Source organism: Protopterus annectens, chromosome 14.part0, assembly GCF_019279795.1.
Source record: "Protopterus annectens isolate FY-2018-M chromosome 14.part0, PAN1.0, whole genome shotgun sequence".
In the NCBI taxonomy this organism is placed as follows: Eukaryota; Metazoa; Chordata; order Ceratodontiformes; family Protopteridae; genus Protopterus; species Protopterus annectens.
Window position 1 is genome coordinate 214,802,084 of NC_056748.1, and position 26,502 is coordinate 214,828,585.

Genomic DNA, 26,502 nt, shown 5'->3' on the forward strand with positions numbered 1-26,502 from the left:
ATATAGCTCCCAAAATCATTAACAACATGTAAAAGATGAAACTTGATTAATTACTTCATTTCTAACCTATAATCATAGCAAAATAAAACATCAGTGAAGAAGAAACTTCACTGCTGGGGAAAATGTTTATCTTATGCAGGCAGAAATCACACTGAACCTGTAAAACCCTCAAAAACAGAAAACTGATCATTCATACAAACATTTACAAATGAAACAAATAATTTAGCTAGGCCCTAAAAGTAAAACTGCAATGAACAAGACAGCGTGATCCTTAGTTGTGCATACACAAATTAAACAGAGTATATTTTTGTTATAACTTTTTAAGTAGCTGTTGAAATTTTTCTATATGTGCTGTTTTGTTCTCATCGACATTCCATGACTTAAATAAGCTGAAAAAAAGTTAAGACAGTAAAATCTTAGAGGATTAAATAAGTTCATACCATCTCATGAGCAGAAAAGATATGAAGCATTTAAATACAGAACATTTCTCAATTTTACAGATATTGTTAAGAATGTTATGGCACAAAAATTAAGCTGCAGGTGCCGAATATATAATTTCACATATAGAAGAATGTTATACAACAGGAATTTTAGGTGAAAATTGCACTTATCCTTACAGCACAGAAAAGAGCTCTCTATCATCTATTTCTCCCTGCACAATGACTTTTTTATCTTATCACATCGACATCAGCCTATACTAAAAGGGAAGACAATTTTGTGTTAAAATTGTTAGAAATTTTCTAATGATATATCTCTGGCAAATGTAAAATTTCAATATGAAAACTATGTTATTTTAGTTGGACTATAACAACTTCACACCTGTTTAAACAGTGCAAGGGAGCTCAGTCTATGGACACAGATCTTCAGTAGATTCATTTTATAGTACTGACTACAGATACATTTAAGAAGAAAAAAATGTGACAGGAAAGGTTGTTCCAGAAAAAAATGTGGGCAGATTTACAGTAAAGTTTAATAAATGGTACAAAGTTGTCAGTACTTACAGCACAATTTAAACTAGATGCATTATGGCAGGTTCATTATTCATTATCTGTTACAGTATAGGAACTTAAATTCATTTTGCTGCCAGTTTTATTCCACTGAGAGTCATAGTTCATAGGGTAAATATTAAAACATTTTACTCTTCAAAACAAAAAAACTAGTGTATGAAATGGAAGGTTACATCCACAAAATAATATAAAGTGCTATTAAAGAATTTATAACTGTTATTTTTGCTTTACTGTTTAATAATTCTAATCAACTCTAATTTTATAGGAGTATAGGACATATTCTGTGCATTTCCCCTATATTACACAATAACTGCGACTATAGTTGTGCAAGCAAGCACCAAACTAAACTTTTTGACTGTCAAATGTTCCATATCTGAGTAATTTCTGCAATAAAACCAGTTTGATTTTTTCAATAGATAAGTGCATGCTTGTTAAATATATACAAGAGGTATATAAACAAATAAAAACACTAGTACTATACTACATAAAATTCATGTATAAAAATAATGTGGCATATAGCTAAAATGCTCAAAAGTTTGGGATCCTTCTGGCCATATGTTAGCTATTGAAAGAAATTAATTTTTCTGATTACTTGCCCCACTTATTTCATTAAAAGTTGCAGCTTAAGGAACATCCAGAAGAAAAGTAGCAGACAATAAAGCTCATAAAAAGCAAGATGTGGAAGTATTGCAAATGTTGCCCATCAGAAACGTTCCACTAAAAGTCATTTTACAGCTCCTAGCAGGCTGGAAGACTACTATTTCCAGACAAATATAATAAAAGTAAGAAATGAAGAACAAACTGAAAATATTGATTTATTTATTTATTTACTTTTGTTGAACAGATTAGTCATACAGGCATGGCACATTTTCAGTGAAGACCCAAGTGAGTAGTTGGTGTAAAGTGTTTTAAAAAATTTTGGGACTGATACTGCGGAATTCCCTTGTTCCTCAAAAGGGTGAGTAGTAGCCATACATCCTCTAACACAATAGAGGGAAAAAGCTGTAAGAAGATGAGACAAATACTGCAGAGGGTAATTCTGAGATAATTACTGTGTTATAGATATACTGATCATCTGAGTTTCAGAGCCGTTGATAACATGATAAAGTAGGACTACTAATTCTACAGAAAGACCAAGACTATAGACAGCTAGTAGAGGCAATATGTTGAGAAACTTAAGTTGGAAAATAATTCCTACAGGATTATTTTACATAATCCTTTAAGTGCCAATCCAGTGGACAGCAGTATAAAAATGCTGTTGCTTGAGAAAAAATGGAAAAACCAAAAGTTCAAAATAGTCCTGTAAAAGTGACAACATTCACAAAAGGTGATGCAATGAGGAAGTATGGAAGCTTGGTCAGGATTATTTTCGGACCAATAAAGGCATTGCTAAAATATCATTTATTATAGCTTATGAGGGATCCTGCTGAAATCTATATTTTTATGACGTAATTATTTGACTGAAGGAAATTTGCATTCAGCAAATTAAACCTTTGGTGTATTTCCAACTGGATCCTATTAATCTTTGTAACATGTTTGTGAAGAATTTGAACAAAGGAATATAGGGAACCCTGGAACAAACTGAGACAAACTGAGTTTGTATGCTTTGCATTTGAAGACGCATCAAAAGCCATACATTTAAGCCAAAAATGTTTATTTGGAGGAATTAGAAAATGTACTGGAATTAAGTATAATGTGTATAATTAAAGCTTAATTAACAAATTTGATAGACAGATTTGGACTTTGGAATGGAATCTGGGAAGATAATAATGAATTGCTGGTAGAAAATGGAAGATACACATTTTAGTAATCATCCTGGTCTACAAAAATTGTTCTCATGTTTTGCATTCACTTTGCAGGACAAACAAGAAAACGTTTTGGATTTGGGTTAGCAGCACATGCTAATCTGTCCACAAGACTTTTTTAATTAATTGTGGAGATGTGGGTGGATGAAGAAATGCACTACTTGTGGAAAAGCAAAAAACCCTTCTGCAAAAATGTCAAAGGAATAATTCTGCTACAATTATTGGGAAGAAGCAGGAGACAGGAACAAGAGAATGCTGAAGAACAAGAATGTTTTAAAAAAAAGAAGCTTTCCATAAAATTTCATGGTATTTCTGAAAATACTTTATAAACTGAAACACAATGTTTTCTAGGGTAGAAGAAGAATCAGAGGAGAGATAAGAGAATTGTAACATTTACTGGGGAAGTAGCAAAATGGAAAGGGGGAAACAAGAGAGAGACAGGACTAACATTATGCTTCTCTATGGCCTAAATTAAAATCAGCTTTTAACCATATATATATGATAACTATAGTTTGGTTTGTGAAAGAGACATTAATAATGTAGCATGTAATGAGAAAATAAGAAAAAAATACAGAAAGACATATTACTGATGTCAGGCTGACTGTAAATAGTATATATAGTTGTTTAAAATGTTAAAGATAATATACTATGAAAGTTTTTATAATATTATTTAAAACTAAAAAACTATATGATTAAAAAAATATACAGAAAGCCAAATGGTAATGCATTTACAGACATCTTCCTGATAAACTGAAATGATTTGCAGATTTTGCATCACTGTGTTAGAGAATATTTCTGAGGTCAAGATCTCTATTAAACCATTAAAGAAAGTACATGCAGAAGTAGGTTGGCTGGGAATTTTGGATTATAACAACAATACTGTGCATGGCAATCATGATTATACTCCAAAATCAGAAAAAAAGATAATCCTGTTAAGTGCTTCTGTAGTGTGAGACCTGACTATAACAACACTTTCAGAAGGTTGTAACAGTTGTTACACACCTGTCTGTTATGGTTCAGAATCCAGGAAGGGATGATCTTTCATTCTCAACTCTTCCTCAGTATCTTACCTCAGACATCAGTCTGTAAGTAACTAATCTAAATCAAGCCAGTATTCAGTTGCTGCCTATATAACTAGTACACATGGAGTAGATAAAACTTCATGCACACATAATCCATGATGTGCTTGAGGAAGGAAAAGAAGCTAGTATAGGGCCAAGAATATATCAGCTGCACCAAGCTACAGAAACACACAGAAAACTAGGGTACAAAAGAAGCCTGTGAATTAATATTTGAAGAATGAAAATATAGCATTCTAATTAGGTATTTGGATCACAGGTTGTAAGAAATAACTAATGTTTCTCTAGAGTTCTCTCTCTCTTCTCTCTTTTTTTTATTTTATTTTATTTTTTTAATTGTCAAAGACAGCACAAGAATATAATGAACAGCATATAAATACTTTTCTGGACAAGGCAGAAGACACCAGGAAAGCAAAATGATAATACTGCAATTTCCAAATTATTTTTTTTAAATGTACAATTAAGGCTCAATAGAAACAGTATGATGCTTTAGGCAGGAAAGGAATCATAAAAATGACATTAAAATCTATCCAAATAATCATATTAAATAGACAAGGCAGTCACTGTAAATTAATAACACACATATTAAAGTCCCAAACAAAAATAGCACATTAAGACTGAAAGAAATATGTGTAGTTTTGTAAATTTATTTAGGAATGACAAATTATTATACTGAGAAAAAAAATAGCAGAATGATAAAAGGGAAGGGCAAGGGAAGTCATCTTTGAAGCAGCGATAACATTTCTGTGAAGGGAAGATATGAAAGAAAGTTTAGAAAACTATTACCAAAGACATGCAGATAAAAAATTACAATATAAGTAAGGAGGTAAATAACAGAAGAAGTGATAGGCTACAGCTCATAATGACCCGTACAAGATATTGTGTGGCAAATGTGTAACATGAAAGTAACAGAATCTATACAAAAATTATTTTCAAAGTTAATATTATGCAGGCATATAATGAACTCCATCATTTGACATTTAAGGCAGTGACAAAAAGCTATAGTGCTGGACATCCCCTTACAGAATGCAAGGATGAAACATCGTTCTTAAACACAGTGGTATAGTAGACCACAAACTCCAAGTCAGTCACAGTGCAATTCAGTAGTGTTTTAATAAAACAGTCCACAACACGTACTTTTCTAGCTCCTTGGCTGAATTCGCCTTTATCAGAGTATATAATCATGAACTTACATCTCCCCATTTTTATTAATTTTACTACCTAACTACGTAATTAAGTAATTAAAAAAAATTAATCAATTAATCACTAAAACATTCATTACTGCTTCATAGCACACTTTTCCACACACAGACATTCCTGATTTAAACCCTGTGGGCTCATTGTTTTAAACATTAAAATCATTGTAGTTTCCTTTTTTCTTAATAAACATTTAACTTGCTGTTCATTCATATATAAATTCATCTCTACGCTATCTAGCACTTTGGCTTGCAACCCCAACAGGGTACCATTATGACACTTGCTAAAATGCACTGCTATAGGGCTTGTTTGTTTATTTTTTATGTCTTTAATGTGCTCTTTTAACCTGCAAGAGAATTGTCTTTTAGTTTCTCCTACATAAAATTTATCACATGGGCATTTTAACCCATCTATAACCCTTTCTGTACTGCAGTTAAATGTTCCATTGGTTTCCTTAACTATATATTTACACACACTGCATTTTTTACATATCAGAGTTCCCTGCTTATCTATTTGTTTATTAATTATTATTGGCATTTAAACTTACCGTGTACTAAGAAATCTTTTATGCTTCTCCCCCTTCTGAAGGAGAAGCATACTTGTTTACACTGTAAAAAACCTACCTCCCTTTTAACCACATTCCAAAAGTATTTAACTTGTTCCGTAACCTTTTCAGAAAGCACAGAATAAGTCAAAGTGAAATATATACATTCTTTTTCATCATTACTTGACCTGTAACTATTTCCATTCCCTTTATTTTTTAAAACCTTATCTTTCTTAAACACACTTGAGCCTGGATTAAGTAACATTACCTCCAGCCCTTTTTACTCCTAAGTGCAGCTGTTTCTAGTTCTTAGACAGCTCTGCTACAGTACTTAGCTTGAAGAGGTTCAGCAATATAGTGGGCTGTCTCTTTTCTATTTCAAATGCTTTGAGGCACTCCAGTGGTAAGGCATATGCTAATTAGCTATGTGCTTTCCCCTGAAATGTCTCAGTTAAGTGCTTAATGTGGCCAATCAATTTACAGAACCCCTCTACTGTTTAAATCCTTACCACCAGCCATGGTAATTAATTATGCAGATAGCTCACATTTACCCATTACTTTCCAAAGTTTAGATTTGGTTAGATCTATGTAGAAGGGAGTTTAGGAAACAGGTACTGTGTGTGTGTGTGTGTGTGTGTGTGTGTGTGTGTGTGTGTGTGTGTGTGTGTGTGTGTGTGTGTGTGTTTGTGCGTGTGTGTGTGTTTAATTGTCTGCATATGTGAGGGAGAGTGAATGAGGTAGGTTCTTCTGCTAACATGCTGCATTATGGGCCAGTGATGATTATTTGTTTACTTACTTACATTTGTTTACAGGGATGATCTGACTGAGCAGAGCCCCTTTTCAGTGGAGGCCTGGGGAGAAAATTCCACATCAGTTTAAGCAAAACAATAAATACAGTTTTAAAATACAATTCTCAAACAGTTGTATAGCAGAAAATTCAATAATTTATTAAGGGTCGATGTTAAATGTTCGAACATCCAAAATGTCTAACAATACATGGTCAAGACCAAATGTTCGACATTTGGATGTTCGAACGTAAAAAAAAAAAAAAAAAGAAAACACAGAAAAAACTCTTTAACAGTGTAGGCAGGGGGGCAAGCACCCCTGCACCACCCACGTGGGGGGCTGTGCACCCCACACCCCCCCACTTTAATATACCAACTCTGAGACTGCACTTCAGTGCACAAAAGGGAAATTCTCCCTATCTGCACTGTACGGTGCCATTAAAAGTCTATCTTCGAGCACTCAAAATTTCAAACGTTTGGTCTCGACCATGTAACGTTCGAAATTTTGAGCATTCAAAGATTTGACAGGTACCCTTTATTAATACATATGGGCAGCATATATTCAACAAAATTTAATAATAACACCATGAGTACAACTTACATAATGACTTGAGGCTTCTATATTACAAGATCGAAACACAAAAAGAGCAAGCGCTCTTTATTCAAACAGTAATGCTCTAAACCACAAAATATCAAACGCAGAACAGCAATTTTTTTTCCCCAGGGAAAAAAAAAAATTGCTGGACTGCTGTCGGGACTTTGCTGTTTCCTCCACTGTGGTGCGATCTCGGAGCTGGCATATTTAAGTAGGGGGGATACAATCTCGGAGTTGGTATATTTAAGTAGGGGGGTGTGGGGATGAAGACCCCCACTTTATTTTTATCTCTTGATTTTTTATTTTGGAGCAGCAATTATTTTCCCTGGGAAAAAATAGCTCTTCCATGCATTCGATATTTTCTGGTTTCAAGCATTAGTGTTTGATTAAAGGGTGTTCGCTCTTTTTGTGTTTCGATCTTGTAATATAGACCTGAATTGAGAAAATTATAGATCACAATCAGAACAAGATAGTTATGAGCGTGGACATAAACACAGAATATCAGCTGGGATTACAAGAAATGAAAAGCTGAAGCATTTAATATAGGAATAAATGAGATTCCTGTGCTAGTTGCTATAATTTTTCAGTAGTTTTAGCTAAAGAGGTGAGTATTGAATCATCTGCATACTGCATGACAGAGGCATTTTGATTGATCTGTGTACATCATTACTGATAAATATTAAATAAGAGTTAACCTAGGATGAAGCCTTGAGGAACCCTGCAGATGTAGGGATGAAGGAGATGTCAGTGATCCATTTGATTGCCTGGTGTCTTGTCAAATAAGTAACCAAAAAACCATGAAAGTTATGGACTGGCAGGTCCAATTGAGAAGAGTCTGTTATGATGTTTAGGGTAGAAACCTTATCAAAGGCTTTGGACGGGTCAAGGAATACTGCAAATACAGTTTGCTGGTGTTATGGTGCTCATTAACTTGAGTACAGAAATTAAGGAGAGCAGTGTTGGTACATGTGAGCAGAACGTGTGCTGTGTAGAAGAAAGGAATTATTTGCCATTATAAATTTTAGTAGTTGGTGATACATGCATTTCTCTGGGATACAAAATAAAGTTGGTAATGGGCCAATAGCTGGTGAAGTCTGTAGAGTTTTGGCCTGATTTCTAAGGTGTCTATAAATCTGGAGACTGGAGTTATTTTGTTTTGCTTCCCATGACTCCACACTTTATATCGATTTGTTGTTAGCAGTTTTGCTTGTTTTGTTAACCAAGTAGTTGGGTTGAATGTAAATATTTTATTTGTAACAGGGACATAGTTGTTGAGTATATCTTGGAAAGTGCTACTGAAGAAGGATACCGCCTCATCTAGTGGAAATTGTTTTAGTAGCTGCCACTTGATTTTTTTTAAGGTACTGATAAAGGCATCTTTATCAAAGATAGATGTTTTGTGAGACTGACTGATGCAGTATGTTTTTGGGAGGATGAACAATCCCTTACAGCTGGGGTGAGCAAATGGTCACTTAGTCTGTCTGGTAGGGAGCCAATGGAAGTATTTTTTTTTCTGAAAAATTTATGAGAATCCAGTCCAGGGTGTTTTGTCTGCTGTTGTTTTGTTGTATATTATTGGGGTACCTATAAGTTAATAAATTCATAGAGGTTAATGTTTTGTTGGAGAATATCTGTTTTACTGTTAGCCATTAATATTAAAATTTCCCATTATGATGTTTTTCAACAGGTCAGTGAAGTAACTCATGAGAGGAGTTCCTCAGTTGTGCCAATGTTATTTCCAAGGGTATATACTCCTAGAGTTGTTATGCATGAGAGGAGTTCCTCAGTTGTGCCAGTGTTATTTCCAGGGGTATATACTCCTAGAGTTGTTATGCATGAGAGGAGTTCCTCAGTTGTGCCAGTGTTATTTCCAGGGGTATATACTCCTAGAGTTGTTATGCATGAGAGGAGTTCCTCAGTTGTGCCAGTGTTATTTCCAGGGGTATATACTCCGAGTTATGCTACTTATGGTTGTTTAGTTTAGAGTATCTAGCAGGATTTCAGCTGTTCCTTTAGTTGGAAGGAGGTTAGTTGAATGAAGTGAGATGTTGACTGTTTTTTCTATAGGATGGCAAGCCCAATTTTTTAAATCTAGTTTAAGGATGTTAAACCTTGGGAAAACTGCTTTTTCATCATGAACTTCCTGCTTTAGCTATGTTTCTGTGGTTCTGATTATAACAGGTAGGTTCTGGGAAATCCAAGCGTGTACCTCTGATAGTTTGTTAAAGATACTTCTGAGGGATATTAAATACAAGATACCCATTTGAATATGATGTGTTAGGAAGATACTGTGAAAGGGAGGTGATTTGTGAATGGAGATCTGGGCTGACTATATCAGCATGAAAGTAGTCATCTACCTCTCTCTGCCTTAATTAAGTACCATACTACTTTCAAACACATCACCTGAGAGATGAAGTTTTAGTAGGTAAGGTTGTTGTGTGTGCTGTCACTTATATTTAGGTTTTGGCCAGGTAACTGACTTGTGATTAGAATTGTGACTTGGGTAAACATGATCGTTTTTGAACAGGTGGCCATAGCAATGGGTAAAAAGGGTCATGATCATGAAGATATCACTATGTTTGAAAGTAGTATGGTACTTAATTGAGGCAGAGGGAGGTAGATGACTACTTTCATGAAGATACTGTAGGGAGGATAAGTGTGTAAGCATAGTCAGGAGAAATAACAGGAGAATGTTTCATATTAGCATATAATAGTAGGAAAGAAGAAGATAACCAACTTAGTTTAAGTTAAGAATTAGTGCTATATGGATAGAACGTTGAGTAGGGGGAGGGGCTAGTTGAGGAAGTGGATGCTATTGGTATAAAACTTATGTAATTTTATTGGGTAGGTATGTATGGCAGATGGGGAGAGGAGATTATAAGAATAGAGAAGGGTGAGAATTGGGGGCAGGGTGGGGCAGTGGAGTTATCTCAAATGCAGTGATGCTGAATGGTGCAGGCCAATCAACAGTGGGGGTTTCAATCAGAAGGGAGAAAAAAATATCTAATGGAGGATTCAATCAGAAGGGAGGAAAAATATATCTAATGGATTCAAGTTTTGATAAGATTATACACATGTAAATTTGATATAAGGAACACAACTAGGGAATATTTAATAAAAAGAACAATTTTAGATTGGAAGGCTGTTAAACTTAAAGCATAAGGCTGCATCCACTTTGTTAAGGAACACGAGTAAGAAGGTGCTTGATGATTACTGCAAGGGCAATAGAAAATGGCCTCTTAGCTCTTCCATTAAGTCCTATACAATTCAGAGACATGTAAATTTGCTGAAAATGAACTCTTTCCTCATTGAGGCGAATGTTCCTCTGAATCTCTGGTTTCTGCTATCTTCCTAACAGGCCATTTTTGCCAGAGTCTTACTGCTTTCGCCCAGCCTGTGTCTGAGTCCTGACATAAGTTTTAAGACCATGCTACTGATTCTAAGTAATATGTCTAATCAGATAATTAAGTAAATTCTGACAGCATATATTTATTCATAACATTTTTTTTCCATTTGCAAAGGTCAAGTCGTTTCTTATAGCATCAGTTATGATACTGATTCATTGCTATTTTACTAATTTCATTCACATTACATGTGCTGTTCCCAAATCTTCTCAGCACTGCACTACTATAAGTTATAAAACTAGACTCCATTTTGTTAGCCATTTGGGATCTTGGCTTTCTACAAGCAGTTAAGTTAAACCAGGATACACTCATATTACTAAGCAGACTGAGATGCCATCGGGGTATTATAATATATCTGTGAAGGCCATTAACACGTTACTCTTACACTGTTCACTACAGGATATTGGTGTTTTATACAACAGTGCTTAAAACATTATAGTCCCCTTTACTTTAAGGATATCAACTTATTCAAATGATGAGCCAACATAACCAAGCTAATCCTTACACCCAACTGAACTCCAGTCCTATATGTCCAAGACTGCTGAAAGCATGGAGATAGCTTTGTTATGCCGAAAAAGGAAAATCTTCCTTGGCTACAAAGAGATGCACAAAGACAAGATCAGTAGTCACATCATTTTTGAGGGTGTCAGTACACTAACGTGTATACACATGGACTTTTTCATCACTTTGTGCATAACTACATTTTGATAACACCTATATAACTACACAAATCAGATTTAAGACTCACTTTACCATTTTTTCACACTATGTTCTATTGATTTATGATCCATCCATGCCAACTCCTAATGTTCCTGCCCTGGGGGAGTCCTACACAGGTGAATGTCCAATGTCGCTATGCAAGTTCTAAGTGCCACAAGCTGGCAGGCATATTTAAGCAGGATGGGCAAGTAGCAAGCAATCAAATTACACCTTTAAAGTAGTATATCCTCTTTAAGATCTTTAAGTCATAACCTCTATACACATGCTTGGTTTATGTCTCAAGAGGTGGCATGCAATGGTGTGATGATGGAAATGACCCCTTTCCCATGGGGTTGCATCCCTCCAGCACCTACCTCTCAACACTGCAATACTGGCCTATTGGTATGCTTTTGGTTCATCACTGGTACATGTGCCTCACCTGAGTGTTCTGAGCAAATGCCACACCCTTCCCCCCTGCAGGTGTAAGTAGACTCACCTTACCATTCTCCTTCCTCCATGCCAGCTCCAGCAGGTGTCCGAGTCCCTATTTGTTTTAACAGGTCCACTACTTGTTCTGTCATGGATACTGCCAGCACACATACCAATAAACGTTCATGCTTACTGCAGCAGTTCAGGAAGTTGTCATGGAGACAAGCAATGTCACCAGCCATCTGGTAATGTCAGAGTAAAGAATATCAGTTTGGGGCATTTTAAAATCCTGCACAATAAATTGTATTTAAAAAAACTACTGATCTTATCTGCCATGCATTTCTTTACCCTGGATCCTTGCCATTTTCTTTGATACTGGAGTTCATTAAGATCTAGGCAGAGCAAACTCCCTTGTGTTTATCAGGGGCAATGTTGAAATGTGTGTAGCTATTCTCAAAGTCTGCTCTTCCTATACGCCTGTACGCACAAGAAATCTGGACAAACCTAAAAATAATGGGGGGGGGGGGGCAAAAGCACCAAATCAGGGGCAGATTTTAAATATTGCTCTTATAAATTTAGAAAAGTTAATAGAATAAAATGCTTTGCATTAGTGTATATTTATTGAGGGATATAAAATCTGAAATTCAAATGTATGTCATTATTTAGTGAATATGATCCCCGATGATTGGCCAGAAAATCACAAATTCTATGAGGAACAGGCCAAAAATATGAGGCAAAAATCTGGACATTCTGCACAAATGTGGACTGTTGATTGGTATGACCCCCTCAACCCAATAAATACAGACACACAAACGCTCCTCTTTTCAATCTACTATCCACATTCTCCAAACTGTGCCTTTGCTTCATGGTCAGGGCTAAGCTATCATAGCATGGCAATCCAAAGAGAGAGTCTTAATTGTTTTGGGTGGGAAATCATGATGGTTACAAAAATGATTCCAGTGGGATGCAGGTGATAGATACAGGACTACTACTAAAATGCATTTCCTCTGTAGTCTGTAATAGTGGGCAATATGTATGACCCTAATACTAACACCCAAAATATGTTTTCTACACTTTCAATAAGATTTCAAACTTACAAAAAGAAAGCCATTCAATAATTATAGCTAGGGACTTTAATTTGGTGGCTGTCTCATTCCTTGACCGAAGTTAAAAGAGAAAGTGAAAAATGCATCACGGCTCAAAACATTCTAAATAGTAGCATGTTTGCTGGAAGTCTAACTGATTTACTGAGCATTTCAACTCTTAATGATCCGGGGCATACATGTATTTATCCCAGTCAATAAGGGCATATAATGATATATATATATATATATATATATATATATATATATATATATATATATATATATTTTTTTTTTTTTACTTGGTTTCCTGCCTTTTTACTTGACTTGGTTACAAAATTGTAGGATATTCAGCATATGCACTTGCGGATCATAAGGTATTACAGATAGTAGTAATAATGGATACTGGGAACACATGGTAGCTTCACCCTTTCGTTTTTGTTATTATCTAGAAGACAGAGATTCTCTTTTAAAGTCAGTCAGCAATTATTTTGATTTGAGCAAGGGTGGCCATGATGGTGCAGTGGTTAGCATTGCCGCCTCACAGCAAGAAGTTCCCTGGTTCAATCCTTGGCTGGGGTGCCTTCTGTGCAGAGTCTGCATGTCCTCCCTGTGGTCCCGTGGGTTTCCTCTGGGTGCTCTGGTTTCCTCCCACATCCCAAAGACATGCTGTAGGTGGACTGGACACTCTAAATTGGCCCTAGGTGTGAGTGTGTGTGTGTGTGTGTGTGTGAGAGAGAGTGTGTGTGTGTGTGTGTGTGTGTGTGTGTGTGTGTGTGTGTGTGTGTGTGTGTGTGTGTGTGTGTGTGTGTGCCATCTGTGGAAGGTTGGGTGTCGGGCTGGCAACTCGACACTGTAAAACTCCATTGCCGATCATGACCGGAAAGGTGATCTGCTGTGGTGACCCCTAATTGGGAAAAAGCAGAAAGAAGAAGAAGCACATTATTTGATTTGAACTCCAGGCATGAGGCAAAGTTGGCAAAGGCATTATTTATTTAAAACAAAAAGACCACTCTGTCAAATTTCTGGAGGAAGAAGATCATTTGATGATGCCTTACTTCCTGTTTTAAGAAGAAAGATAATCTACTCAAGTATAAATATCATAAAATGGAAGTAGCTGACAATGTGGAAACCGACAACCATTTAGATGGAGCGAGGCTCTCTCACCAGGCAATGGTGTCTAAACATATTCTAGGAAATGTTATATCCTATTTGATTAAGGATATGAAAACAGTTCAGGCTACTGAAACCTACCAGAATGGGCAAAGCAAGCAAGTTTCAGTGAGGGATACAAGTCATTTGCAGAATTTTTTTTTCCAATTTATGTAAGATCAAGCCTATTGTTCCAAAAGATAAATTAGCTAAATAGAGTAGCCATTCTTTAAATAGCTTATGAAAAGAAAGACAGAAAAGATAAGTTTGATCATTTAAATCCCAAGTTACTCAAAAGGAAGTTAAAGGTGCTACTGATTCAGTACCCAGAGGTAATGCACTGTGGCTGGACAGGTTAGCTATTTAAGTGTTCAGATGTTTTTCTCCCTTATTAAATGCCATTATAGCCAAAATCATTAACTGACCAATGGGTTCAGCTTTTATTCCAGAATTTACTACCTTGACCACTATGATAATTCTACCCAGGCCTAAAAAATGTATAGTGAACAACTGCAGACACATCTCCTTATTGATCATGGAGGCAAACGTATGCAAAAGTAGAGGAACAGAGACTGTAAAGTTGTTTCCCAAGTTTGCTAGGACAACACTACAACAGAGTCAAATTTTGGCTGCCATATTAAGGAACTTACTACACTCATTCAGGAGCCAAGAATGCATAATGCAGTTAAGCTTTTACTGTTTTTGATGACCTCAAGAAAGCATTCAAGTCATTCTCTAGATCATATTTTTGGTCAGTTGTAGAAATATATTGCACTATTTCCCTTCAGATGAGAGTATTAGGCATTGATGCCCAATCACCTTCACCCTATTCCTCCTTGAAATCAGTTTTAAGTTTAATTGTAATCAGTGGTTCCATGACTGGGAGATCTTAGAGGATAAAGTATTAGTTTTGCTAATAACAGTTGATTAAATGTGATTTTCTGTAACTCCGATAAACAAGTTGTTTATTATGTAAACAAAGTTATAAAACAGCTGTCGACATATTAGTTCATATGATTAGTATGTCTAAAACCACATTTCTAACAAGCTCAGTGGCGAACCAGCAGGGCGATGATTATGGTTCTTTTCCATGAAGATTTGGTCCAACAGAATATTTCGGTAATGCATTATATCCATCTATAACCAGGATGATTTCTCTTAATATGAAATCATCATGCAACAAACTCTTTGGATTTATTTGTGTAGAAGGGACTGCAACTAACATGTCATCATGATGTCATATATTATCTTCTACTACGTAGTTAGAGACGTCCTGTTGTTTCCATCTAATACATGGCTGTTAAGGCACAGCAAAAGTTCAAAGGTCAGCAAACACTTCCTGGGGGTCTGACAGACACAAGGTTGGAAATAGCTGAACCTGTACAGCTGTATATATTGCAGACATGTTTCAGTGTAGACCAGAGTCCCTTGGCTTCTGTTCCAAGTTACAGGCTAATCTCTTATAAGCTGTTACAGTATCAGACTTTCCCTGGCACTATATACTACTGCCAAGCTATCTAAAAATGTTGGCATTCCATAAAAGCCAAACACCAGGCTTTAAGGTAGTACATAAAGCAACCACATGTACAGGTCTATTTGGCCCATATACCCTACCAAGGATGCAAGCAGCTTTAATAGTTTATACTTTCAAAAGACTCCTTTCAGTATGGTGCTCATTCCTCTGCCAGTCTATCGATTCTTTTTACTGGGAAAGTCCAACTCAGGTCAATCTAATTTTCAGAGGAAGCTGACAGAGAAAGGGTACTCATTTACTATAAATAAAATGCACAGATAACATTACATATTTATACACTAAGTGAGACAGCAGGAGTTTTACATTATACTGGGAGAAAAGCTGTACAGCTTTTACACATACAAAATACAGAAGATACTCATTTTTCACACAATTTAAAATATTCTGTCATTTTGCATTTTGAAACAGTGTGAGCATTAAAATTGTATACACAGCTTAGGAACAACAGTTAAAATGCCAAACGTATGCACAGAAATTTAATATAAATAGCTATATGTTTAGAGATATGTTAGAAATTCTTAGGGTGTTAAGCCATTTAACTATTGTAAAATAGAACTTTTTCAGTAGTAAAGTAAGTAGGTTAGAGTTTGCAGAGGCAGTTGTAGTTTTAGATGTCACTATGCTTTATAAATAGTTTTTGTAGGCAGTGGAACATGAGACAGAAGATAGAGACAGAGATAGGGATGATAGATGAGATAGGGACAGAGAGAAAAGATGGATGTTTATAAGTTAGAAGAAGGAGGTCAGCTGTATATGAGAGGGAAAACGTGTTTATGAGTAGCATTTATGCATGATCCTAGAGCTGTGCTGGAGAACAGTCAGTTATCCATTAAATGCTTTTTCAGTGAGACTTTAAATAAAGTTAGTTTGTATGTTTTAGTTGTAGGCAATTTAGTAATGTGATAACAGTAAAGATTATATGATTTTGTGAGAGAGGGTACGGTTTGGTTGCTGGATCTGTGGATTCCTGTTGTACTATAAGGTTGCATTATGCCTTATAGAGATGAACATTTTCCAGAGCAGTACTTTAGTTTGAAGGCTATAGTGAGTTGTGAGTAGTTAAGGAAGTGTGGACGTTTAAACCACTTAAGATATTGTTGAGCCTTTTGATGCATATTTGCAGCAAATCTGGCAATTCTGTTGTAGGCCATTTCTAGTTTGTTTTTTAATGTGGACTTGAGATTAGTAAAGATAGGAGATGCATAAAATGGCTCTCTATTACACTGTCGCAGGCGCAGGTTGTCGAATGCGCCTTCGTCGAACAGAAAAGCACGAAAAGGCAAAATAGCAAAACGGCTTTTCAGCGAATTCTTTCCCTGGGAAAGTATTCATTTGACCGCTTTCACTACTTTGCCTTTTTGGCACTGTATTACGATCTTGGAGTTGGTATATTTAAGTAGAGGGGTGTGGGGAGCAAAGCCCCCCCCCACATTATGTAATGTTTTACGTTTTTTTTTTTGTTGTTGTTGTTTTAGAGCAGAGATTTTTTTTTTCCCTTGGAAAAAAATTACTGTTCTGAGGGTCGACATTGTAAGCTTTCCCTTACATGGGGTCGATTATGTGTCATTCACTCTTCTGAGTGTGCAATATCATAATATAGACCCCATAAAGTAAGGATGGCAGTAGGTATGTTTTTGCTGTCATGGATAATAAATACCTGGAGTACATGTTGTAGCCCACTGACAAGGCACCTTCCTCCAACAATATTATGGTCCCTCCCAGACTAGTTCTTGGCAATATCTTGAAATATGGCATGCAGTTCACTCTTCCTACTCAGGAAATACACAAATAATTTCTTTGATTCAATTTATAACAGTGTGCAAAGATTCCAGCATAACCTTAATGAAGAGGCTCTACAGTTCTCTAGGAATATTACAGTTCAGTGTTCTACACCTTACTTACAGACGTGTGGCATTAAATGTGCAACAGTAAGTATGTGATGGATGCAACCCGCACTGAGTCAGATTTGCCTGCCCTCCCCAGTATTATATGTTATGAATCAAGAAGATAATGAAACAATTTGCTGTTGTGTTGGAAATGTGGATATTACTTGCTCTAGATGGTCACTGCATTGTATTCATAGTTTGCCCAGAGGTTATGTTAGGTATAATACATGTGCCTCAAGGCTTGCAGATAGCAGCCATAGGTATTGCATATGTCACCATGTCAAATAATTTCGAGACAGAGTCAACATTTTGGTTTTCAGTAAAATTCAAATTTAGCATGTATTGTATTCAGAGATGGTATGGCCTAGAGGCACATTTGGCCAAAGAAGGTTGGCAGTGGGTCATCCAAATCTCTGCACGTGTAAAACACTTTACAACCACACATTGGATAAATCACTTTACCACTGTTGACATCTTACCAAACATACATTAGAGATGATGCCATCAGGTCTATGACAGTCACTTATTTCCACAAACCACATACCTTTAGCTATAACACTGAGTCACTCTGGCAAATAATTAGCTTGATTCATCTTACCATGTGAACTTCTTTGGCTGCTAATACTTAGGCCATCAGATTGTGAATTAACCTTTTTTTCTGACAAGCACTAGCATCTTGTCTGCTGTTATATTAAAACTAGAATGGCTTAGCTACCCCAGTCATTGTGGTATTTAAATTACCATGGAATGACTTAGACTGACTGGCCTATCTGATGCAGTTGACCCCAGTTATAGAATTATGGATTTACTTTTTCCTTATTAGTGTACTTATTAATTGCCCATTCATTGTTAGTCAGTTATTTACAAGTTGTTACTATCTGAGATTGTGATGTTTTCATATGCGTTATAAGAAGCAGCAGACCAATAACTCTAATCTGACCTACGTTAGAAGATTATTTTGTGCATATATGTATTTCATTCTGTTAGGCCCTGATAAATGTGAGATGTACAAAAAATGCTTTGACATGATGATTTATTCAGGCTTTAAATGCACCTCATATACAATCAGTGAATGGCTTGTGTTATCTTGTCAAAATGCATTCATTTTATTTTAATATCACTTATGAATTTCTTACCTTCCAGAAAAATGTTTGCCTTCCTGTAATAAATCTTTGAATATTTTTGTACCAATCAGTTATGCTTTCCATCTTTAGAGGCTAATAATATTTTTTCTGTTTAATCTACAAATAGCACCTTGCTGGAAGAAGAATGCCCAGTAAAACAGAGAGTAATCTTCAAATTTATTCATGCCTTTGAGGTAGATTATATTTTAAAGAGGGCAAACAATCCTGATTAAAGTGTTATTTGAGAATTTCAACATAATGAACCTGCTTCTCCAGTGATTAAAGTTGTTTTCTGATAACAGACAACTGAGTTAAATAAGGCTCCATGTTGTACAATTTATTACATATTATGTATTTTCTTACCAAAGTGTATACCACTTCCTTGAGTTTTAATTCCTCAAAATATGAATAATACATCAATGAAGTTCTAAAATATAATAGCATGTGTATTCTGACAAATGTTCAGGGTTGCTGATAGGGAACACGTTTACGTCTTTTTATTCCACATTATTAATTTAAAAAGTAAACCTGAAAATGCCGGATAATTTCAACATGTAATAATTAGACATGCATCCCATTATTTATCAACCCCTGTGTTCCTGAACATTGTCCATAGTCCTATTAGTAGGACTTCTGCATTGTTGCTGGTGTTCAGTGTCAAATGATCACAATTCAGAGACAGAAGCTGCAAAATACAGATATTGCGTTTTGTCTCCATCCTCCGGAGTCACTTGGAAAATCAGGAAACAGACACAGTAGGTGGAAAGAACAGGAATGATGCATTGATTCATAAGCCCTACCTGGCTGGTGGTGGCAAATCATAAAAGCTGTACCACAAACACTCACACTCACACATCCTGCAAAATAAGTTTTTCTCTGATGTTCACTGAAGAGTTTTTAAGTTATTTGCATTTGCTGAAACTACCTTTGATGAGATGGCATGAATTTGACTGCACCACTGGGGACAGCATAACCAGTGACATTCTGCTACCAGGCAAAAGTGATGGAAACTGCTGATGTTGTTCGACTATGCAGTGCTGAGCAGCACACCTACATAGTAATAGGCTCACTATGTTTCGTGTAACCATTACAACTAGTAATATATGGTTCTGGTCCAGTAATGTGGGCAATGGAACCAGATCGTACACTGCTGTTTGTTACTTAGTGAAATTACAGACCCGATTGGTTAGGGCTTCTTTGCATTGACCATCATACTCAGAGTACTGTACAAATACAACGGAGGAGCACCATGTATGGTGGTTTACTCCATCTAAGGCACTTTATGAATCAGACAGGGCTTTGGTACGTTGGTATGCCAGTCTGATGTGTACCAGCACTAGACCATGGGATTCAACCAAACAATTATGGCTGACAGAATGAACACTATTTGGTTAATAATGGACAATTAATTAAGGGAGGTTGGTGAAACCTGATGCCAGAGACAGTATCTCTGCATGTTTGGAAGTTCTAATATTTTTTTCTGTGGACACCCACACTGGAGGGCATTATTGTACTTAGAAAATGGGTTGAGAATGGGTTATCAGTTAAATTGTTTTGCATTTCTTTTATTACTAATAAATATATGTGTGTGTGTATGTGTATAAATATATATGTGTGTGTGTGTGTGTGTGTGTGTGTGTGTGTGTGTAAATATATATATATATATATATATATATATATATATATTTATAAGTTTGATGTAAAATAGTTCCTCCACTCAACATTTCAAAGTTGCACTAGTGTATGTAATTGCTGTTGGAGGAAGTATTTTTCATCCAAAAAACTACATCAACAAGTATTTAATAATATCTGCGCGCACGCACACACACACACACGTGCACACACACACACACACACACACACACACACACACACACACACACACACACACACACACACACTCTGGTAAATCTTTGTAGAGTACATTTAGTAAATAAATCAAGACAGCATTGTTTCATTTTATTTTATTTATTTTACATTTGTTGACCGGGATAGTCCGACTGGATTCATGTCCATTTTCAGCGGCGGCCCATGGAGAAAAGCTCCAAGATAAGCAGTTAAGATTACAGATACAATATATACAAGTGGTTACATACTTAACAAGTAAATCCAGATTAAGTAACACAACTAAGCTAAATTATACTTATTAACTCATGGTAGAGGAGAGTTAGTCTGGTTTGATACATTGACATAGCCAGTTTAGTGTCAAATATTGTCCAAGTCTTATCTTAAATTGACTCAGGGTGGTATGTAAAGTAATATCAGCTGGGAGTGAGTTCCAGGATCTACCTGCAGAGTTGGCAAAGAGAGAGTCACCGGCTGAGTTATTAGTTCTGATAGTCTGAACTAGCAGTCTGTCAGAAGACTGAAGAAATCTGGGATTGTTATAGGGGGTGATCATGTGTTTCAGTGTAGGAGTATTGTCCGGATTGTAAAGGATTTTATATGTCATAATCAGCTGATTATACTGGATCAAGCTGGGCAGTTCTAGCCGTCCAAGCTGGTTTAGATTGATAAAGTGGTGTGTCCTATAAGGCAGACCAGTGGCAAATATGGCAATGTGGTTGTAGAAGAAAGAGAGTTTGAGGACAGACTTGTTTAAATTAGAGAGTAAAGGGGATGCGTATAGAAGAGTTGAAAGTAGGTGAGAATGAGCTATGGCAATTCTAGCAGGTGGGGTTAAGAAGGCTTTTATCCTGTAAAGTGACCCTAGGTTTTATTGATGGCTTGTTAACATGTAGGAAGAATTTAAGATTGTTATCTATGATAACACCTAGTAGTTTTGTAGAGGTGTCTGCCATTATTGGACTTTATGGTAAAGGTAAATGCAGTAGACCTATAAGTTGGTGAGAAAAGTAACAGTTTTGTTTTCTTAGGATTTAAGATCAGATAATGACCAGAAAGCCAGTTTTCTATTATGTTGAAAGTGTTCTGGGTAGCTAACCATAGTTCTGTCTGAGATGTGGCTGAGCAGATCAGGGTGAAGTCATCAGCGTATTGAATAAGGCAGACTTTTGGGATAACAGTATAAAGGTCAATGATGAAAATGGAGAACAGAAGGGGCCCTATTATAGAACTCTGGTGTCACCCAAGTGAGTTGGGTAAGAGGTTAGATAGATTGTTTTGCCAAAGGACAGCCTGCTGTCTGCCACTCAGATAAGACTGGAACCACTGAAGGGCTTTAGTATCTAGACAGAATGTTTTCAGGGTGTGGATTAGAGGTCGGTGATCAACCATATCAAATGCCTTGCAGAGATCCAAGAAGAGGGCAGATGATATGTTATTATTGTTGTGATTATGGTTTATGGTGTTGGAGAAGGTTAGGAGGGCTGAAGTAGTGCTGTGGTGAGGTTGGAAGCCATGCTGGGAGTCTGCCATAAGGTTATTCTGAATTAGATGGTGCAACAGTTGCCTATAAATGCATTTTTCCATAATTTTTGCAAGTGGAGATAATATAGCTATTGGCCTATAATTAGACAGTTCAGTAGAGCTACCACAGTTTTGAAGTGGGATTACGTAGGATATTTTCCAGATGGTGGGGATTTTGGCTTCTACTATGGTTCGACTGAGTAGTATAAAGATGGGGCAAAGTAATGTCATCAGCTGCTTTTTGTCAATACTCGGCAGGGAGTAGATCAGCAGAGAGAGTAGTTGGTTTTAAGTTTTTGATCAAGGTATGGATAAGTGAAGTGGCAACTGCTTGGAATCTGAATGAGAGGTGGTTACTAGGGGTTGTGTCCTCAGGGTCAGGGGAGCTTGGAGGTATTTGGATAGCTATGGCTTGGATTGTCTCTGTAAAGAATCGGTTAAAACTGTCTCAGACTTGCTCAGGTGGTTTATCAATGATGGCTGCAGGGGTCGGGGTGGAAGTTTGTCCAAGATGTAATAGTTTAAACCTGCCCAAAACTTCTGAGGGTTGTTTTGATTTATTTCCTGTAGATTATAGTAGTAGTTTTTTTGTCTTGTAAAATGGATTTTTTAGTCTCATTCCTTTATTGCCTATATTTAACGTGATCTTAAGGGTCTTTTGTAATACGCCATAATGCTCATGTGTTGTTTCTAAGGGTGATTTTTAGTTTGGACTCTTTGGAAAGCCATGGCACTGTTTTTGCCTTTATTCTTATTGAGTGAACAGGTGCAGGAGAGTCAAGGATCTCAAGGAATTTGTTGTTGAAGTAAACAACTGCTTCCTCTAAGGGGAGGTGTTTTAAGACTGACCATTTACATGAGTTTAGTTCCTCTTGAAAACTGGCAAGGTTAAAGTTATTTTATTTTCTTATCATTCTGTGTATGGGTTGGTGGGGGTTTATGGCTTTATGCTTAATTAAATGGGTAAGAAGGTGATCACTTAAGTCATCAGGGAGGGTCCCAGAGGCGTACAGTTGGGGGTGACTATTGATAAGTATCCAATAGAGTATGCTTTCTTTATGGTTAGGTTTTCCTATCCTGGTAGGGGTGGTTATGATTTGTGTAAATGCATGCAGGTTAACATGGGTGTTTGGGGACTCTGAGGAAAAAGGTGTTCCAGTCTATGTGAAAATCTCAGAGTAGTAAGGTTTCTTGGAGGTAGCTACATGATAGCCAGTGAAGGGTATCTTCAAGTGTAGATATATTATTTACTGGGAGAATGTACATACAGATGATATTAATACATTTATTTTTATTAAGTTGCCATTTGGTGGCAAGAATCTCAGAGTTATAAATTTGAGGTGGTTGTATAGCTTCAGTGATGATGTTCAACACAGATTTGTAGGGAACAGCTACCCCCTTCTTCCTAGAAGCATGATCCAGCCTGAGTATGCTATACCCGAGTGGTAACACTTCATTATTACACTCATTGTTCAGGAAAAGCATATTAACTCAAATCTCCTTGCTCTGTCATCTTTTTAAGTGACTTAGTGTACTAACCAAAAAGTTGAGAGGTGTGTGAGCTCACTCACTCTCGCCTTTCCTCATACACACATACACTTTTTGAGCATGCTCACATTTGCTGCTGAGTTAGTACAATTGTTGAACACTGAAGTTGAGAGGTTGTGTTTGCTCTCTGTGCATCATTCTCTTTCACACACACACACACACACACACACACACACACACACACACACACACACACACACACACACACACAGACACACACACACACACACACACACATTTTGCCCATGTTCTTGTTTATAATTGCTAATGCAGTTATTTCTATAATGTGACTTAGCTTATTTTATTTTTATTTACTTTTTAAACTCATTAAAGTGCGACATTTAGCAAGTGTAAACCAGTTGACATTCCTTTGTTTTTTTTTTCTCAATCATTGTTTCACGGTGGCTTAATATAGTGTTGTTAAACCTGGGTCTATATTATAAGATTGAAGTTTTACAACTTCGAATACCATATGGGCGACATCATATGAGTGAAGCTGTAAAACCTCGAAAGCAAAATAAAAAACATAAAAATAAAAGAAAAACCTACCTGATCGCACTGAACAGGGGGGCTCATATGGTGTTTGAATATTTAAAACTTCGGTCTTCTAATATAGACCCATTAAACCCTGTACTTAATTCTTGGATCTCCTTATACATTACTACCCTCTTGCACAACATAAGTTTTCCAAAAGAGTAAATGGCATGAGTTATACATAGTGTTAAACCCTGATTGAATAAGCCAAATAATGTCAAGCATACTTTGGAGAATATAATATGTCATCAACATAAACACTGCCGGTGAGGGTGTGACATTTTAGTACCTTTATCATAGCTGCAAGTAAATTTGGCTAACTGTAAGATTGTACTGTTTTTCAAGAAGCAGGCAAGAAACAGATCATGGGGTCATACATAAGTACTATGTTAGATGCCCTTGCAGGCCATTTTAAGCCTTGGCACTTTCCCTTCAAAGGTGAGAATAAAACTTTTCACCTTGTGCCTATTATGTATGTATTATGCCAGCCCCCTAAATTCAACAAAATTTCCCCAACTGGGAATTTACCCAGGGTTGCAGTGGTGAGAGCAATGAATTTTAACCACTAGACCACTATGGACTCCCCTAGTAAAAATCTGATTTGTTAATCAAGTAGCTCCACTGGACACAAAGTCCCCTTTCAGGGGTGACCCAAGAGCAATGTCTGTTAAGTAACTTGCTTAGGGTCACACAGTAGGCAAACAAGGGCTGAAGTAATCAAGCTCTATACCATTATTCAGTTCCCAATCTTAATCTCTGTACCAAATATCAGGCATGACAGTTCCATAAATACCCATTTCCTAAAATGTAGCATTTTGAGCAAACTAAAATACATCAAACTGCATAAAGAGATGTGATGTATTGCAATAAAGCCTGTAGCTATACTTTTGTCAGCATTGTGGTGGCTACTGAGTTAAGATCTTTTCTTTTCAGTTACAGAGTTGGAGGTTCAAATATAATCTCTGGTTACTATTGATGTGAAGTTGACAGGTCCCTATATGTGTAAGAGTTTTATGTGGTACTTGGGTATATTTCCACCTGTCAAAAATATGCACTGTTGCTGTAAACCTTCACTATGTACTGTATTTACATTTGTCATTAGGGCCTGAGTCGTAGTCAAAGAGTCCACGGCGACCAGTTAGAGTACCTACTTAACAAATGATAGCATTAATTCTGTACAAATCTCTGCTCTATGAGTAACAGCTGTCATAATAACATTATGCTTCAGAATTATTGCAGTACATCAGAAAAAAAATGAAATTTGTCTGAAATGACAGATTAGTAGAGACGACACTAGAAGTAATATTTTTGGTGGCATGAGTTTTCAAGTAAGACTTAAATGGCTCAGTTGGAAGTGGAGTTGTGAAGTAAAACCCTTCCACCAAAAATAGTCACACAAATCATGTCTACTATTACTTCAAGTGCACAGAGTGGCAAATTTGATAACTTGATTTCATGCATGATTTTGCACATCAGTAAAGAAATGTGACCTAATACACAGTAACATACCTCTCAACCTCCAAGCAGTAAAAATTATAGCACTGACCTTTAAAAATAATAGCAGAGGATCAGAAAGGGGAGCAATTTCTTATTTTTCAGAATAGATTCTCTGTGTATACTATGCTCTAGATAGTTATGGGTAGTGAATGTTTGTATCAGCTTAGTTTATGTATTTAATAAAGTATGTACCTGTAAACAGGTCTGACTTCATAAGGAATATCATAAAACAGTTCTAACAGTTTGCATCTCCAGCTTTGGATCATTACGATCTTACCAAATGGCTATGGGTAGCACATCAGTAAGGTATACACTATCATATGAAACTACCTTTCATTGCCGCACTGTGCTTTGTTGCTATACCGTTATGCAAGACTGTTATTCATAGACAAATCACTCATATAGGCATGATGGCAGGCCAGGGGGTCACTATCATTTTATGGTAATGTGGGGGTCTGGGGCTGCATATTACTACTGCGGGGTTTGTCGGCATGAGTGTCTGAGCAGCAGTACACATTGGTAGGTGCTAGTAGATTTCTCTCTTCTATACCAGCTCTATTTGCTGGTATAGATTTTCTTGCAGTGCATCAAGTTACTGGAGACTCTGTGAACTGCATACAATTGAGAGGGAGTTGATTTGCATACTTAATTTGTGTACATAGTATTATGCTTATATAACTGGGTAAATGGGGCAATACTGTGTTTCTGAATATGTACTGCTGTGATCTGCAGATTTATTACATACCAGCCCTTCTGCACAGAGTACCTATAGCCCATAGTTGCTATCAGTCTTAAGATTCATAATGGCCTTTTATCTACATACATTTCTGTGCAAATAAATTGAAGTATCCTCTGATATTGGTGTGGTTTATTTTTATTTTACATCATATAAGTATCTGAATGCCTGAATGCACCTGTAAACAGGTATGACTTCATGAGGAATATCATAAAACTTAGAGAAGCAAGGCTAAATCTAAATGTCAGAGTGTTATGCCTAAATCATAGCAGTTGAGAATTATACACATGAAGCACTAATGCTTTTTTTCCCTTTGTTTCAACATAAATGCAGATACAGATCTCTAGTGAATGTGAACATGCCCAGAATGGATGCAAAAAGGGGGAAAGAATAAGAACTTTATATTTTTAAATGACAGCTGATATTTAGCTTTATTGATGTGAGGATGTGAATAGTATATTCTCATGAGAGTCGCACTGCAGTAATTAAATCTGCC